The 19354-nt window shown below is 41.2% G+C and overlaps 1 protein-coding gene across 6 annotated transcripts in view; it reads left to right on the top strand.

Annotated features, from left to right (window-relative positions):
* FMNL2 (formin like 2) overlaps positions 1-19354 on the top strand; it is a 275860-nt gene that overhangs the window by 76011 nt on the left and 180495 nt on the right. The window lies entirely within an intron of this gene.

Below are 19354 nucleotides of genomic sequence, written 5' to 3'. Positions count from 1 at the left end.
GAAAGAACCATCTCTTAATCAGGTCCCTCTCAGAGAATGGGTATTTTTCCTACCAGGTGACCAGGACCTCACTTGACACTGGGCCATTGGGCATCACTGGTGAGTTCATCAGTGTTTCTGGAATGTGCTGCCAAGCCACCTCTGAATCAAAAAATTGCCAGAAAGACACAGTCAACTCTGAGCTGCATAGTTATTCCACATGATTACGTGGAGATTTGCAGACTAGAGCAAAGAGAGGAATGGATTGCATGGGCCCAAGGGACTAGTTTATCCATGTCTGTGGAATTCAGCTCTACAGTCGGGTTTCAGGGGATGGCTTCCATGAAGACAGTATCTCTGTAAAGATACTTGGAAATCCACTGGTGGAAAGAACTTGACCAGCTTCCACTCTGCATCTCAGTTGCAGGGGTAGCATGAGATTGAGCACAAGACTAGGACCAGGAGACCTGGGTTCCAAGCTCAGATTGGCCTATTGTGAGCCCAGGACCTCTAGTATCAGGTAGCTTAATCTTTCTGCAAGGTTTGCTGGCAGCTGTCGGATGCCTCAAATATGCAGGAACATTTTGGGGATTTTAGAATACTGCAAGCATTGTTATTAGGAAGTCAAATAGTAAAACTGAAACGAAAGAATAGCTCTCCTGCCCTGCCCCGTGACTCATTTCCTCTTTGGCATTACTTAGGATTCTCTTTTCAGCGGGTGCAAAGCTCCCATTAAAGTGTTTGGCTCCAAAGACGGCAGAGTTGAATGAATGACTTCAGAGTTCAAAAAATAAATTATTGGCCTATTATGGACCTTATGGTGGTTTGCCTAATCCCAGAGCCAATAATGCGAGGTGCTTGAACCAACCACAGATTGATTTTCTTCTTTTCACTGTGACAGTGGTCAGGTTGCAGGTGCAGCATGTGCTCCACTGCCTCTTGATGCTGTTTCTGGATATTTAATAATGTGCAGCCACGTTGGGACAACAAATCAGTGCTAACGTGTCTGGGGAAACTCAGGTGCGATTCTGAAATGTAAGTGTCCACCCACAGGCCCTGCAAAAGGGGAATGTAGGAGTAGCCTCTGACTTTGTGAAACCCGTATGCATGGCCAAGAGTAGATAATTGGCACATCCAGGCTCCCCAAACTCTTTCTCATAGGGTTTCCTCCAAAAGCTTATCAAAAGACACTCAGTTCACCTAGAAACTTCTAGAAATGTAAGTGGACTCAATTCTGGTGCCTGCATATTTTCCTTTGCTGAATCTCAGCTATTGTAGAGCCCATTTCCTTTTGTACTGAGTTAAGTATCGATAAATGAAAAGGTTTTGCATGCTGATATCTTCATGTATATTTTATTCTGTTTATGTATAATTATATAATGTAATTGCTATTAACATGCTGTAGCTGCGTGCTTACCCTGTGCCAAACACTAGGTGCTTGACATTTGTCTCCAATCCTTAGTAATACCCACAAGATAGGTGGTGGTTTTATTGGTGAGGAAACTGGCTTGGCTAGGTAGACCCTTCTGGGCCATGCAGGCTGTGTTTAAATATCACCTTTGCAAATCTCAGAAGACCTGAGTGGGTTAGGTCATACTGTGCTGCCTCTCATATTTAGGGGAATAGGTTTAAGAAATTCAGGGAAAGTACTTTCCTATTGAGTCATGCTTTCTTAGTCACAAGGTGCTTAAAGTGTTTAGTGCTTGTGTGAAACATTCTTCCAGGAATTCTCTTGTTCTGATGTTTTGCCAGTTAATCCATGGATGCCCATTGTGAGATCACGTGTTCACAATGCCTTACGAAGAGGCACCAGGTTTGCATCCTGAATTTTCATCTCAACTGAGTTTAGCATTTTGGTTTCTTTATTATAACTATATAGTTGATTTTGTTGGGCTGATATGTGGTTGTCTTAATTTTTTTTTTTTTTGTAAATTGCTTTATTGAGGTATAATTTCTATGCCATAAAATTCATTCATTTTAAAGTGTAGATGTGAATGATTTTTAGTAGATTTACAGAATTGTGCCACTATCACCACAATCTAATTTTAGAACATTTCTGTTGCCCCCCCCCCAAAGAAACTTTGCTCTGGTTGTGTCAGTTTTTAACTTCTCTTTTACGGTGAGCCTCCTTTGATTGCTATCAGGTTTTCTAGCTGGCTGTGAACAGGAGAAACCATTTTTTAAAACTATCGTTTAATTTTATCAAACACTTAGTATAGGATATGGCATTCACCACATGTCAGGCACTGTTCTAAGTGCTTTGTGAATATTAACTCATTTAATTCATTGAGTCCACACAGCAGTTTTTGAGACAAGCACTCTCATCTTTTGTATTTTTCAGATGAAGAACCAGAAATACAAAAGAGTTAAATATCTTGGCCCATTTTATAGCACTAGTGGTGGTGAAATCAGGAGTCAAACATGTTATTCTAAGTGTTATGAACCACCTAGTGAGACCAGGAAGAGTCGGGAAGCAATAGGTGGCCAGATGCGTGGAGGACATCAGCCAGAGGAAGCTCGCACCTCCAGGAAAAAGTCAAGGCCCCCAGCCTGGCCCTGGTTTCAGATGCCTTAATACGGTGTGAAGGAAGGTCTGATATATCTATCCTGCTGATCTGCGTTGTACTTATCTGTCATCTGGGTCTCATCCCTCCATTCACTGTCCCTTTGCCTTGGCGTCACAGGTAGCAAAACATGTTTTTATGGATTTATTTCGGTTTGTACACTGGATGCCAGAGAGCTAGAGTGTCCTGAAATGCTCTGTGGGAGGAACTGGGCCCAGTCCATTTCCCTGCGCTCTGTTCTTTTCCTGGCCCCATTCCTCTCTTCTTGCATTAAGCTTGCTTGGAAGCCTGGGGCTCCTTCTCTGTTTAGGGAGTGGTCTTTGGATGTCTGGGTGCTGGGATTGTGAGGAGGCCAGCCCGCAAGGATGGTACAGTGATTGAGTTCAGCTTCCCGCAAAAAACCACTCTCTTTGGAAATGGGTAATCAGGAAAATGCCAACCGTGATAGTAACTAGCCTCAAAGGGAAAATTGTCACTCTAGTTTTTTTTTTAATCCGCACTCAAGGATATTTTTCCATTGATTTTAGATGGAGTTGGAGGGAGGGGCAGAGAGATAGGGAGAAACATCAATGAGAGAGAGACATCAATTGGTTGCCTCGCGTAGGGGGGCTGGGGATGGAACCTGCAACTCAGGTATGTGCTTTTGACAGGGAATCGAACCCAAGACCCTTTGGTAAGCAGGTCAACGCTCTAACCACTGAGCAACACTGGCCAGGGTGCCACTCTAGTTTTTGCTTAGCATTCCCCTGGTCTTAAAGCACAGAGAGGTTGTGGAAGTATTGGGTAGTACAAATGGGAAGACCCCCATGCTGAATGTGTGTTCACATTTATATTTAGTCAGTGTTAATTGGTTAATTGCATTCTGGTGGGAGGAAGATTTGGCTCCTCATACTTAATCTGTAATGTAATTGGGATTTAATAATTGATACATTTGCTCGTTTTAAATATACTGGCTTTTTTTTAACTTTTGGGTCTACAGTCTTTTTATTCTGTGAGGTTATGGCCCACATCTTGCTTCTGATAGATTTTCATCCACTTGAAGGACTCTTAATTTATTAAAGATCACAAGAAGCCCAGCTGCTGTTGCTCAGTGGTTGAGCATCAAGAGGTCGCCTGTTCGATTCCAGGTCAGGGCACATGCCCGGGTTGCAGGCTTGATCCCCAGTAAGGGGTGTACAGGAGGCAGCTGATTAATGTTTCTACCTCTCTCTCCCTCTCTCTTCCTCTCTCTCTAAAGAAAAATCAATAAAAAAAAATATTAAAAAATCACAAGAAGATGCTGAAGAGGAAATCAGAGAGTACGTGCAGTGCAGGGTAATCTATCAGAACTGTTAGAATGTATTAAAAATTGGAAAATTGCTAAACTTGAAACTCCATTGCTTTTTGTTTTCCTTGCACCAGTTTGTATGGGTTTGTTTTGGCTACAGACCTTTAACAGCAAAATTTGGACATAGGAATCTATATTGACTGCTACTAAAGTGAGGAAATGTGTCTTAAATAATTTATATAGATTAGTTTTATAAATTCCACAATAGCAGCAGCATTTGGGTGCCTCTGTTGAGTGCTTGGTGCTGAGAATACCTGAAATGTCATACAACCTTTTTTCCTGATCTAATGAGTTTCTAGTCTAGCTCCCTGTCTTGCGTTAATCAGCTTCTTTTAGTTGAACTCCTGAACTGGACAGCAAGCCTTGCCACATTTCACCTGCAGAGCTTAGGACACACCGGTGATAATGTGACTTGGTAGAAAGGCATTTCGTCTTGTTTACGTGGCCTCTATGATCTAAGGGTATAGGATTCCATGGTATTGGCTTCGTGGCAGTGTGGCTTGGAGTCAGGGTTGTCAACGTCTCTAAGCCTTCCTTATCTGAAAAAAATGAGGACGATTGCCTCTCGGTGGGTTTGTTTCTGCTGTAACCACATGTTTGTCCAATGTTTGCTAGAATCTTCAAGTCCTCAAGGGTGCTAGTCTTTTTTTTAAACAGCAAACATTTATTTTCTACAGTTCTGGAGGCTGGATGTCTGAGCTCAGGGTGCCAGCATGGTTGAGTTCCTGGTGAAGGGCCTCCTCCTGGTTGTGTCCTCACTTGGCCTTTCCTTGGTGCAGCGAAAGCGGGAGGGTGTTAGGTCTTGATATATGACCCATAGAGCTCAGGGAACCACGAGAGCACAGCTCTCTCCACGATGTGGATTGGGCTCTGGGAAGCTTGGTGGAGACTCAGGGTTGAGGCTCAGGCCTCTGGCCTTTTGAGTTTGCACATGGATGAAATAGTTCTTTGTGTTTTTCCACCTTATTTATTTAGGGATATTCTTTGGCAAATAAAATGGGTCAGGTGCCCAGTTTAGGACACTTTCTTGACATTTGCCCCAACAACGTGTGCTGTTTCTAGTAGTGCAGAAGGCCATTATATAGGATTATCTTCAACTCCCACTTCCTTTGGGTGGGTTTTCCTTAACTGGATGGGCCACCCTCATCATGCTATTTAATGGTAAGAGCTGTAATATTCTTCCTCACACAATGGCAGGAGGCACTGCATGGATCGCCATGTGGTTTAAATTAGATGGAACTAAAGCACTGATTATGGTTCCTGGTACTTGGTAATTCCATAAATATTTCCCCCTGCCCCATTCTAACCAGAGACTATTCAGTACCCTTCTGTTCCTTTTCTTTTCATTATATAAACATTTATTTATTTACTTTTTAAGGTGGTGGAAAAAGGATTCATGCTAAGGATTAGCTCTAAACCTTGTATATTTACTGTACCAGATGTGTATTCATTCAACAAACACATTTCAGGCACCAATTAGAATAGCACAACAAAATGCTATCTCAAAGAAATGAGTGATTGATACATGAAACAGCAAAAGATGTATTTCTTGATTTTCACTGACCTTTCTTTCCGTCTGTACAACTCATTGTCACATAGTCTCCCACTGCCTTGCTCCATCATGGAACTGCTTCATGCATGTGAGTGTAAATATTTACATTTGTAAAATATCTTCCCAGACGTGGAGGTCAGGAATCCGGCCATTTCTCTCTGACTCCCATCGTGTCTGGTATAGCAGGCACGTCAGGCACCCGTAGGACGTGTTGATCAGAGAGAGCATTACTGAGAAGGCCCAGTCTGTACTATTTATTCGCTTCTAACCTTTCAGGTGTCCTTTTTATTTTCTAGTAAATCTGAAGCCGAAAGGAAACCTTTCAGCACATCCTGCTCATTTTATATATCTAGGCCTTGAATCCTAGAATGGTTAGGTCAGTTTCCCAAAATCCTGTAAGTAGTTAGATGGACTAAGTAGTGCAGTTTTCTGACTTAATATTCTGGTGCTGCTTCATCCTGAAACTCCAGTATGGAGCCTTATTATAATGCTATGGACACAGGCCTGTGAGATGTTTCTTTCTAGGTAACAGCATCATGTGCTGCTTCAATAATGGGATTGGAAACAGAGTCACTTGAGATCAAATAACTGCAAATAGTCGTAGTTTTCATGCTGTGCTATTGGTTAATGTTAAGTCTGACTCAAGGTTTCCCTTTGCGTGTGTTGGAAATGCTAATAAAAATCTTTCTGATAGTTACAGAACATTTTAATTTATTATATAATATTTTTCTGAAAATTCTTAAATTCCTTGCTTAATTTCCAAATAGGAACCAAAATAAAAAGTGAATGATCAGGAGTCCTTCTTATATTTGTACTAATTATACTCTCTTTTTTAATAATCCAAATAAAATAACAAAACTGCTGTATCCTAATACACTAGACCTAATTAGAGTTTAACAGTCAAGTTTATGCCAGGCATTTTGTTGTGAAACGTGCCCTCTAATTGCTTCTTGAATGGAGTTCTAATTGGGTCAGGTCTGTAGCATTGGGAAGAGATAGCAGCTCCCCTTAGGCTGCAGTAAGTCAAGGCAGTGCCTTTTGTGGTTTTCCCATATGTTTCCAATGAATATTTCTTGGCAGTTTCCCAATGTCTTCTCCCACCCTTACCCTGTGAGGTGAGCATTCCAAGAAGCAAACCGTGTGATCTTTGACCAGGATACACAGAGAGGATTGAAAGACGTTTCAGCGGTGTCCTGGTGGTGGAGTCTCTGACTCCACAGGTTGAACATAGCCTCTGTTAGCGTTTGGTTATACAGTGGCACCTCGGTTTCCGAATGTAATCCGGTTTGGAAGACTGTTCGAGTTCTGAAACGTTGGAAAACCGAGGGATCCACAGCCGACAGCTGGGCCTCAGAGTCTCGCCCTCAGCAGAAGCCACAGGGCATGTTTGACTTCCAAGGCGGGTTCGAAAACCGAAGCCTTTCCTCCAGGTTTGCGGCGTTCGGAAACCCAAATGTTCGTCAGCGGAGACGTTCGAGAACCGAGGTGCCACTGTACCTTGCGGGACATCTGTGGCAGGGGCCCTGTGGCTTCTGCCAGGATGGAAGGGTCTTTTCATCTAACCTCAGTGCCGTCGTGTAGAACTGTTTGTTGTGGCATCTGAGTGAATGGAGATGGGAGACCCAGAGGAACGGGGCGAGGAAGGGCCTTGGGGGCCACAGTGGCCTTGAGCTGTGACACGTCGTGGGTTCCTTACTTTTGTAGTTGTCCGGCTGAACGCCCGCCAGAAGAGCTGTAGGTGTTAGGAACAGCAGTCCGGCAGGGGACTTGTGTATTTAGAGGACCTTTGGAAGTGCTGGTAGTGGCGCAGCGAGCAGCGGGGGGACAGAGACATGCCAGCGGCCACCTCATCATGTGGGATCGCTTGCTTTATCCCACCTTCTCCAGCATTCAGCTCTAAGGGCAAGGCCATGTTCCTGTCTGTGTGCGTGCCCGAGAGTTGTTTGTGTGCATAATTCCTGAAAACTCATCCCCCATTCATCAAGTAACAGGATGAAATATATACTGGGCTTTGATGTGACGTGTGTTCTGTGATCATCAGTGAAGACGCAGCAGTTCTGATTTCATTGGTCTGAGATACAGGCAGCAGGTATTGGGATTTTTTAAGCTCCCCAGATGATTTTGATAGGCAGCTGAGGTTGAGATGTATCTTCCTTAGAAAATGCAAAGATGCATATAGAGCAATGGTATGTTTTACAGATGCTCACTGCTTGATAGTTTTAGGAAAGCTGTGTGTAACCTATTCCTATTAATCCGAACTATCCTGAGGAAATATACGTAAACGTTAAGTTCACCACCTATTCACATTTGATAAAGCTCTTTAAGAAAACTAGAAGGTATTTGTGTAAAAAAAAAAAGTAAAATGTTAAGCATAACTGATCCATCTGAAGAAACAAAAAACCAAGCCCTGGCAGTACACTAGGCCGCTCTTCCTGCCTGGTCCCCTGGTCCCCTGGTCCCCATCTCACTGGGCCAGTGGCCTGTGCAGGAGCAAGCCTGGTGTTCTGTATTACAGGATCCCTCAGAGGATCTTTTCTTACCTGTGGTAGGGAGGATTGTATCAACCTGGTTTGTTTCCTCTTTTCTGATGTTGGAATGATTGGGAACAGGAAATGATTCTGATTATTATGCAAGCATGAAAGGAAAACCAGTGCCCTAACCACTGAGTCCTAAAATATAATGTGCAGAAGCGGGAAGAAAAGTTATGTTTAAAATCATTTATTGTTTTCGTTTCTATAATTTATGCTCTCCCTCCCTCCTACCCTTCCTACCCCCCCGTCTCCCTTCTATAGCATAGCATCTCTCTTAAAAAGGTGATTAAAACTTTCAAAGTAATACGTGAAATGAAAATATTTTAAAAGAGTAGAAGATGAAAAAAATAAGACTTCTTCCACCCCTTCAAAATGCCAGTTTCATTCCTCGGTATTACCATTCCAGGTAACCTCTGAAGTTTTTTGGTAAATCCTTCCAGAATTGGGTGTGTATTCAGGCAGGCCTCCTGGGATTGAATGTGTGAATTCCGTTTCAGTTACACTATGAATGTCTCCCCCTGGAGTTGTGTGGTATAAACTGCTGGCCGTATGTGGTTGCCCTGTATGCAGAGTAAGTATAAAGTACCCTTAAAACAAAGCAAAACAGGATTACACTCAATGTACCCTGCTATCTCTTGTAACAGTACAAAATGAAAACTTGACATTGTTTTGAAAGAATATTGCCATATTGCTGAATTACCTTTAAAAGGTAGTACTACATTACACCACAAACGGTATATGAGAGTACGTACCTGTTTCCCCCCATTCTTGCTAACTTTGCATTTTATCAAATTTGAAAAATGTTTGCCCATTGTTTGGTAAAAAAAATCATTCCAAAAGTGTTTTAAGTGACTCTCATGTGCCAGGCTCTGTGCTCGCTGGTGGAAGACAGCAGTAAGTCAGAGGCATGGTCCCTGCTCTTAAGGAAGTGTTGTACGGTTTAGTATTATGAGTGAGGCACAAGAAAGTAAGCAAATCACAATTTACAGTTTCTGTATAAATTTATCATGCAAACAGGGGCAACTGTAATAATCTATTACAGTTTAAAGCTCAAAATGCCACAAATATGCCTTATTTCTTCTTAACTTGCTGCAGTATATTTCTTCTTATTTGTAATATATTTTCCATTTGATTTCTTCTGGTGTTTTCTGAGTTATCTTATCTCTATAACCCAAGAGCCTTTTCCTTTTAGTCCAGACGCATTGAATCGACAGTAGATACCAATTCTTTAGAGACACTCTTCAAAACTTTTCTGAAATGATACTATTTTTATTCTTTTTTGATGGGGAGGGTTACTATACAGTGTGTTTGGAAGGTGAGGAATTTCTAGCAATTAGAAATGAGTGTATAGAAAACTTTGTGCTTTAACTAGGTTGTATTTTATAATTCTGTATCATGGCTGTTGGTCTTAAATTATTAGTGACTTTGGATGGGAAAAGGTGAAGTCTTGGGGTAGAAAGTGTTTCTAGTTATTACAATATGTCCCATACATCTTAGTCTAATGTCCGATGCCATTGCTGCATGAACATGTTTAAAGCCCCAAACAGTGTGCACTATCCATTCAAATGTGCCCATGCACAGTTGTCCCTTCCTGAGCCCCTGCCCCTACCTTACATTGTGGTCAAACTCCTGCTCCCTTATTAGAGTCTGCTGAAGGGCCTACTGTGAGAACTGGAGCGTGAATTGGTGATAACGTCCTGCTTCTTCTAGTGATTGATTCATTTTTCTTTTCTATATCCTTTTAGAGAGAGAGGCTTTATTGAAATTTCAAGGGAGAAAAGGCCAAACACTTGGTATTTAAGTTTGCCATCTATTGCTGACTTGAAGTCAGGAACTGTTGCCAGATTAGTGTGGTTAGCATTTATTGACTGATCCCTTAGGTGACTCTCTTCTCTTCTTTCCCTTCTAAGACTTTTTGTGGTACCTGTCTTCAGCTTGTCTTCAATTTTGCGAGAATTTGCTTTCATTTAAAATTTCTAACTTTTTAGATTGAGCCTTCAGATTTGTGTCTGAAATAACACAGTAGGACGGGAATCCAATACCTGATTTTTCTCCCAAGGCCCATGAATGTTACATTAAGCAGGTTGAAGTTTCCTTCTCTGTAAAATGAAGATGTTGTACTAAGTAATCTCCATTTTTTTCATTCAGCTCAACAATTCCATGCATATATTGCATCTCTGTATCTGTCTTGAATCTTTAAAAAAAATATGACAGCAGACGTGTACTGCGAACTGTGGGTTATATTGGGGTTTTTGTAATACTGGTTTTATCAAACAATGACTAATTATCCTCTCACTCGCACAGTAAAGTGGTATTCATTTTCCATGTGGAAATCAAGAGATTATAATCTGCCTGAGTTTAGGAAATGTGTTCTCATATTAGTCAGCTTTTGAACTCTGGGCTCTGTGATTCTTTGTTCCTTGGCTCACTCACTCTTTACTTCTCTTTGTTCCTGTTCTGCTGTGGGCTACACGAACATTGTGTCCGTTGTGTTTTACTCAACTCATTTAGTTGGAACAAAAGTGAAATAATTCTGGATGGTTTAGAGTCCAGGTCTGTGAGACAGGAGGAAGACATGTCTGTATACCTACTTTCACCTCTGTCAATTCCATATCTTTCTTTAAAGGTTTGATTCAGTAGTTTTAGCAAATGGTGACATTATAAAACTCCAACTTTAAAATTTTTTGCTCACTGTTGGTTAAAAATGGACGTGAATAACACATTTCCGAGACTGCCTTGCACCTGTTTGAGTGATTGTGCTTTGCTATACAAAGGGTGAAGTGACTTTCAGAGCTGAATTCTTGGCTGACTTTTTTTTTTTATGCTTTCTACAGGGATCTGGAAATTAATGGTTCTTTTTAAGGCTAGTTATTACTTTCTTCATCACACAAAGAAAAAAGATCATCTTTAGGAACCATTGTTTTAAATCTTCTTCCTTGAATATTAGTTCTCTGTTGCTCCATCCAGAAATGGAGAAATTAATCCCTACCCTCATAGACTTATTATAAGGTTCAATTGAGATAATGGTGTAAAAGCTTTGAAAATTAGATGTAAGAGAAATTGAGTTAATCTAGGATTACTTATCATTGTCTCAGTAACGGAAAGTTTAAACTGTGTTTTGTCTACAAACTTGTTGCCTGTGCACACAGTAAATCCAAGAGGTCATACTTCTCAGCATATGGAGAAAGATTAATTTCCTTATGGATCATATTACGAGATAAAACATATTTTAGCTGCCACAGTTAATGAGCAACATGTTTTTGAAACCAGTGTAATTTTGAATTAGTCGTTTAAACATCAAATATACCATTTTTAGGTTCAAGTACCATAACTTGTGGTATCATTATGTAAAATTTGGAGTACCTGGGCTAAATAGAAGAAATCAGTGTTCCATGTGCCTGTTTTAAAGATTAAATGTGAAAATTTTAAATCTGAGAAGTGTTTTGAATATTTTTGAGAAAACACTCTTTCACTCTCTCGGTATGAAATATGATTTACCCCTCTTGTTACCCGTATTGGTCCTTGAATATGTTTTTTCTCATAAATAGGGACACGTGGCTGAATTTTTTTAAACAGTCTCAGTTGATTCAGTCTTCATCTCCACTTTACTTTCATTCTGGTATTGCCTGTGTTGATTGAGCATGTTAAAGCTTGACATCATGATTATATCATTCTCTGATTTCGCAATAATTCAAAGTGGAGCGGAAGCATCATGAGAGAACCATGACAATTTTCTTAAAGTCTGACACACCCATCTTATTTAGAGTATTGTTCTAAAAATGCACCAGGAAATATACACAACCCACTGAGACATCTGAAGGGACTTGGCTGTCTCCTGTCCTTTTCCTGTCTCCTCCCTTTGTTTTCCAGATGCATCAGCAGATGGCTGTTCAAAGCTCTAAATTTGTACCTTGCATGACCTTTAGCCTGGAGAAAGGCAAATCTCTTCTGAGGGTGGACTTCCACGCCATTGCAAATAGAGTTTTCTCTCTCATCACAGATAAATTCAAGTCTTTGCATGTTTCTTCTGAGGTTTAAATAGCGTAGCCTTTTTGGGAACTGTAACAAATTTAAAGATCAGTGCGACAAAACGGGACCACGCTCTGTGGTAGTTCCTGAGTCCTGCGGTGTGAGAGAACATAGGAGAAGTTGCAGTGGACTTCCGCTGAGGGCTGGCTTTGAAAGAACTTTGCAGGCTGCACGGCAGACAAGACATTGTCTTTGGAGTCAGGCAGGCCCGGGTTTGTGCTAGCAGGGCTTACCTCATAGAGCTCTTAGCATTTAATGAGGTTCTGCATATATGCAGCCCAGAACTGATCTTGGACCTCACAGGTGCTGAATAAGTGATAGGTCACGTAATTTCCTGTCATAAGAGCTTATTCAGAAATCTCTGTATTGAGGCTCTGGAACTAATGAAGGAAAAGGAAGTTGTGTGTTACCAAAGAATCAGAAAAAGTCATATGAATAATTTTATTAGCTTCTTTATCATCTGTTATATAATGCCTATGTTGGATGCTTTTACACTGTTGTAACATGAACAGAATGTAGGTTGTCTTAGAGAAGTGGCATGTCCTTGCTTGTGACGACTCATTTTATGGGAGAAGTCATGTAGGTTACTCTATGTCCATAGACCAAAAGACCTGTAGGTGAATGGGGAAAATTGATACGGTCATTTTGGAGGACAGAAAATAACCCAACTTTTCCTTGCCAACTCTAGGCTGTGGGGTTAACTTGAGAATGGGGAGTCTTGTCTTACTTAGTGAGTCTATTCAGTATAGTGTAGTAAGGCTATCAAGGTTGGTCCAACCATAACGTTGAATGCTCCTGGGCATTATGTTTGGATGGGAGATGCCAGGAAATGTTGATAATAGTAAATGGGGTTGTTGAGGAAAATAATGGCCTAGGGGTCTTTGAGGAAAACATGTCATCACATAGGTGGGCTATGACTCTTGCTTGACTGAGCCTGTGATCAGAGGGTGATAAACCAGTGTCAGCATTTCCTTTCTTCTCATTACTGGAGTCTTCTAGTCCTTCCCCACTATTGGCCCCACCCTTCTAAAGAAAAAGCTCTGTAGACAGCAGTGGGAGAAAATTAGTCTGATGTAGTCTGGAGAAAATTTCTGTCCCGCCCTACTTCCCCCTAGCTTTGAGAATCTCAAATGCAATGCCAAACAATGAATTATTACTCACATGATAGAGGAAACTGGTACTATTAATGTCATGTAAGGAGAAAGCCCATTTTGAGTAGAAACAGAAGGACATTTATGAGGGAAAAGTTGGCTGGCTATGGCAAAACTGAGTAGTAGGAAATTTAACTATAATTATTCCATTGAATTTTTTAGAAGCACTCTTCAAATTGTTGGAGGTTGGCTAGAAATTAGCATAGCAGCCATTAACAAAAGTACACTGACCTAGAGCAACTGGGAAGAGAAAGAGTGAAATATGTAAATTTTTTGTGGAATGTGTTGTATAGCAGGAAAGTATGCACAGTGAATTTCCATATTGGATCAGCCTGTTTAAAATTTACAAATGCCAGAGGGTGTGGGTAGATGAAGGCATTAGGAGTGTATATGATCTTTGAAAAACTGCATGTTTGGGGTTCGTGTTTCCAGTTGCAGCTAAATCTGAATTTGAGATTTTAATCCCTTTGAATCAAACTAGGTATAAGAATTAGACACTTGATCTCATGAATCTTACCCAGTACACAGAGACTCCAGCTTTGACATAGTCTGGATCCCCGCTGGCCTTTGATTTTAGTTTGTGTGCAGTGATTAGGGGGCACCTTCATGATGGTGGGACCTTCCCACAAACAAAGGGTCCCTGCGTAACACAGCAGTGGGTTTATTAAGCAGCCCACCTCCTGCTTCCAGTGGGCTGGAAGTTGGCTTTAGGTGGCTGATTGGTTTGTGAGTGGCCCTAATTAGGCAGGTAGGCTTAGCTACTTTAATTATTCATGCCACTTTGGGAAAGCATAAGCTGCCTATTCAGAATTCTGGAGCCTGGCCTTGGGTGGGAATTCTTTGGGTAGGCCAGCTGCAGGATTAGCATTAATGTGATACTAATCCCCGGGAGGGCCCCTCAGACCAGAGCACCCACGTGTTTGCTTTTCTCATCCAGACTCCACAAGCACAAGCACAATCCTCAACAGGCTCTAGCACTCAACATCTAGATCACATGGTTTACGGCCAGGAAGGTTTGGAGCATTTAGCAGAGGCTCAAGTAGAGAGGTACAGAGATACAGCCTAGAAGGTGTTCTTATACTGAATGTCTCTGTGGAGGCACTGGACTCACGGCCTAGATTTCTTTACTGAGGTACCTGTTCATAACATATCCACCCTGCATTGGACTTTCCTCACACACTTGCTTAAGGTAAATGGAATGGGTTGTGGAAAAATCTTTTGGGATTTATTTTAACTTCCATATACATTTAAGGTAATTATGTTCAGCTATCCCATATTGGTCACACCTTGACATCTTTTTCTGTTCCATTATTTGTGTTTAGGATTTGTTGTTACATGCAGTAAATACTGAAGGGAAACTTCTCCATACCAGTTAGAGGGATGTAAACTGCTGTTAGAAGTTCAGAGAGACCAAATATAAATGTTGTTGTTTTTTAAAACCAAAACCATAACAAGTGGTAGTGCATTATGTATCTGTAAAGGTAGTAAAATGAGGGGGTTTTTAGACTATCCCTTTTGAATATAGGTTTTCCAGCATATTTATTTGGGACAGAGATATAGCTAGTTGAATCATGAGGGAGTGAGAGAAATGGAAAATAATTTAACAACTGAAATTGGTGATTATGTCCTCAGCAAGTTGCTGAGATATTCTAGCATTTTATTGTGTGATAGTTTATTGGACTCAAAGGGAGACTAACTGTTCCCTTTCTCAAAATAAGTGAGGGTGCATGGACTTGAGGGGTCCGCCGCCACCCACGCTTCCTTGACCCAGCCTGAGGGCTGTTCAGAGCTCCAGGACTCTTCCCTCCATGTTCTGTCTCCTCCGCTCTTGCACATAGCGCTGTTATAGGATGTGGACAAGAAACGTTGTCCCTACCACCAGAAGACCTTTTTTTTTCCTTTCTCTTCTCTCTTTCACTGAAGATGCCACGAGTAGAAAACACCACACAGTATTGCAATCCCAAGCTTGATAAACTCAGACTCTACCCACTTCCTCAACACATTACAAATCTGATGTAAAAGTTTAGAGTAAATGCTATCTGCTAGAATTTCACAGGCCTGTTGTGAGTTCTGCTCATAGAACAGCTCACTGTAGATGTTCTTGGAAGGTAGGAGAGTTACCAGATTTATTTATTTTTTTGGTGTCTTACACCTGTAGCTTTGGAGTGCTGTGAATCCAGCTAGCATAGATGGGAAAGAGAGGGGTGAAGACACTCCAGTTTTTTGGTACCTTTGCCCAGAAGTGATGTACGTCACTTCCTCCTGGTGTTTCTGGAAGTGAGAAATAGTCCCAGTATCCCACATAGATGCAAAGGGCCTGGGAAATGCAGTCCCAGGTGGAAAACAGCTTCCCATGGCAGGTTCACAGTGTGAAGGGCAAGTAGAAATCTTGGTGCACAGGTAGGGCCCTCTGCCCACAGCATTCATATATTCCAAGTATCCAGGCCGGACAGTATTTGGACATCATTGGGCTAGGCTAGGTTTGTCACTATGTATCTGACATGGAGCCAAATTATAAACTTCCTGGGGTGTATTTTATTACTTTCCATGCCTGTTTTCATAGGTTGTTGTAAAGATTAATTGGAAGAGAAGGAGAGTATATCGATAAGAGAAATCCTAGCTGCAAAACAGTGGGTTAATGACAGTGAGTCCTCTTTGCAGTGAGAAAGATGCTCTAGGCCAGCAAAAATGAAACCATTCACGAACCCATTCCTGACTTGTGGTAGATTGCTGGATTGTTTTAATGCTGCTTTTAAAAAACAGTAAATATTTTTAAAAATATATCCAAGTTTATTTCTATATAAACACTAACTAGCCAAACCTTGGCAGTTCCATTCCTTTAAAACAAGTAAATCTTGATTATGCGTTTTTATAGTCTATCAGTTTGTCTGAAGCTGACTCTATTTGTAACTCCAGCTACAGAACAGCTAGGATACCATAGTCCATTAGTAAAAATCCCAAATTCAAACAATAGAAACAGAAGTGACCAGTAGTAGTCCCCTCTTGGCCATTCTTTGTCACAGCTACAAGAATTATATAGTTGGTCCTTGAATATCGTTGGCTTTTTGCTGTTTCTTGGATTTATCTACTAAAAGAGGCCAATTTGAGACCATTTACTCAGTTCTGTATCACATCTGTTGTGAAAGAGACATTAGAATGTTGGGGGGGGGAGCTGACCAGAGCCTTTATGAAATGTATACTTTGAAACAAGAGAGATGTTTGCCTTAAATTTGGCCATGACTAAAGAGACTTACATGGAAACTTTGGAACCTGTTTTTAGTGAAATTTGCCCTGAAAGTCTGTCTTCTTAGTGCCAAAATGAGAAGGCAAAATGACCGAATGCCAGCACTTGAAGACACATTGAAAAGAGGAAATTTGCATAGAAAGTGGGAAGTATGTTCAAATGAGACCAACACAGATATCAGGGCAAATAAGAATTCCTGTTAACATTTTGTTTAAATTGAGAGGGAACAGGTAATGGTGTCATGCATTGACTCATCCTTCTTCTGGGACAGTCATTCAGAAATCAAAAGCAATTGGCCAGCTTCCCCGTGTATCTAGAAGTAAAAGGGTCACGAACTCGGATGTGCCCAAGGCCCATGCAGTTCACCTAAGTGGGTGATGCAGACTTGAATAGAGTGGCAGAGGGAGAGAGCCAGTCTCCAGAGGAGGGAGAAGAGAATAGATATTGCAGCTTTATGTAAACACGTGAGACCAGTGTTGTGAGATCTTCAGATTTTTAAAGAGAAGCTGGAAATGTGGGTGGTTTATTGGGGTTTTCTTTCCACCCCGTTTATCCCCTCTATCCCCCCCACCCCCACCAGGCCTTCATCACGCTACTGTCTGTGTCCATGGGTTATGCATGTATGTCATATCCCTATCTTTTTTTTTTTTTAAATATGTTTTTAGAGAGAAAGAAGGGGAAGAGAGAGAGAAACATTGATGAAAGAGAAACATCAACATCTTTTGGCTGCCTCCCGCCTGCCCCCTGCTGGGGATCGAGCCTGCAACCCTGGCATGTGCCCTGACCCTAATCCATCGGTGACCTCCTGGTGCAAGAGTTGATGCTCAACCACTGAGCCACACTGGCTGGGCCATATCTGTATCTTTTTAGGAGGTTTGGCTTTTAGGGGAAAAAAGTTCCTAGGTGTAGGGGGAAAAAATCATGTAACATGGAAATTAACAAAGATGAAATGTAATCAGAGAGAGAAACCATGTTGAGTGTTGTGTGTCTATTTAAAAACTGCTGGTTAGATGATCGAAAAATCTAACAACTACTCCATAAAAAATAAGCCTTGAAAAATAAGTCAGGATCTGAATGCTATGTTAGGTTTAAGATTTATTTTTCCTAAGAGAGACAAATCTTATGTGTATGTGTGTGTGTTTTAGTCAAGCCAAACTTCATTTTATGTTACTTAGTGGGCATGGTAGTTAAAAAAACAACACAGCTTTTGAAACAGCATTTTTACTTTATTTTGTTTTTTTAATTAAATTTATTGGGGTGACATTGGTTAATAAAATTATATGGGTTTCAGGTGTACAATTCTATAATACAGCAGCTGTATATTATATTGCGTGTTCACCACCCCAAGTCAAATAATGTGCCTGCTACAGTACCTGGCATGTAATAGGGACTTATTCGTTTCTTCAGTGTCTTTGGGCTTAAATATATTAGGGCAGTGACTCCTAAGGAGGCTACCAGACTGATCCTAACCAGGGAAAGAATATAACTTGGACTGTTTTTCTTCTGGGCTGTGTTTTATTTGGTTTGCCCTTGTGTGCCATGTGCCATGACTATAATTGTTGTGCAGCATTTACCTCTTTTCCTAAACTCCCTGAAAGTTGTATAGCAGGTGCTTAGAGTGGTTTTAGTATAAATTTTTATCACACCCTTTGTAGAATTGGACAGAGTAGTCAGCATCTTAACCATTAGTAGAAAGCAGATAATGAACTTGAAATACTGCCAAGTGGACCTCTCCACTGAGAACATCTAAGGAAGGGCCACAAAATGAGGAGTGGCCTTGAAACCCTGGGATCAGCCTTCCTTCCCCGATGGAAGAGTTGGGGCTTTATTGCATATTAATTTGGCAATTAAACACTTAACTCAGCTGGGAAGTTGCTTGCTCATTGGAAGAGAAAAGTCTGATAAATGTTTGTGCTGTGATTTTATGCTTGCAGGAGACCAATATCTTAGGTTGTATGGCTGTAAGTACTCATATGTCCTTCTGCTTGTTGACAAACACATTGCTGATAAGGACAAGGGAAACAGCGTGACTGTCTGTTTTGGGGGTCAGGAATTCATTCTTTTTTGCCTTAGAGTAAAAACAGTCTTTTCTTGGAACATGAATTTGAAACTGTCTTCACAAGATTTAATTCCTGAGACATCAGTTTTAGAAGCCTTCTTGATATGTATCTGTAGTTCACAACAGAACTAACTTTTTGGTTCTGCTGGGGCCTCCCTAGAGTCTCATTGAATCCCAATGATACACTGATATCTTTGGTCCTGACTGCATCAGTCTGTGTTTCCAAAGTCCTGGTGAAAGCAGTAGCTTCAGCAGCTGCCTGTAGCTTCATCTTCTTTCTGTGGACCCACAGCTGGCTTATGTGGTCAAGTTGGGCAACAGTCAAGATGCTTTCCTCTTTACCTTTTCCCCCAATCCTTCTCTGATATCTCCCATTATGGAATTAGGTCATGTGATAGACACATGGGGCCTAAGGCTTTTGAGATCCAGCCAGAGTCAGAATCCCACCTTTGGGTGCCCCAGAATTAGAGAAGCTTTATGTTCTGTGGACTATAAATTAAAGTTTGGTTTGAATTCTGCAGACCACTGGAACTGTCTGTGATGGGGGCAGTGTTCTGAGCTGTGCTGACCGATATGGTAGCTACTAGCCAGCTGAATATTAACTTTTTAATTTAATTAATTTTTAAATATGTTTTTATTGATTTCAGAGAGAGGAAAGGGGGGGGGAGAGAGAGAGAGAGAGAAAGAAATAGAAACATCAATGATGAGAGAGTCATTGATCAGCTGCCTTCTGCATACCTCCTACTGGGGCTTGAGCCTGAAACCCTGGACATGTGCTCTGACCTGGAATTGAATGTGATCTCCTGGTTCATGGGTCGACGCTCAACCACTGAATAATTTTAATTACTTTTTAAATAGTCCCATGTAGTCAGTGACTCCCATGTTAGACCAGTGGTTCAAAAATGTTGGTGTGCAGCA

The sequence above is a fragment of the Miniopterus natalensis genome, chromosome 8 (genome assembly GCF_054644295.1).
Source record: "Miniopterus natalensis isolate mMinNat1 chromosome 8, mMinNat1.hap1, whole genome shotgun sequence".
Classification (NCBI taxonomy): Eukaryota; Metazoa; Chordata; class Mammalia; order Chiroptera; family Miniopteridae; genus Miniopterus; species Miniopterus natalensis.
This window is presented reverse-complemented; position numbering and strand designations above follow the sequence as displayed.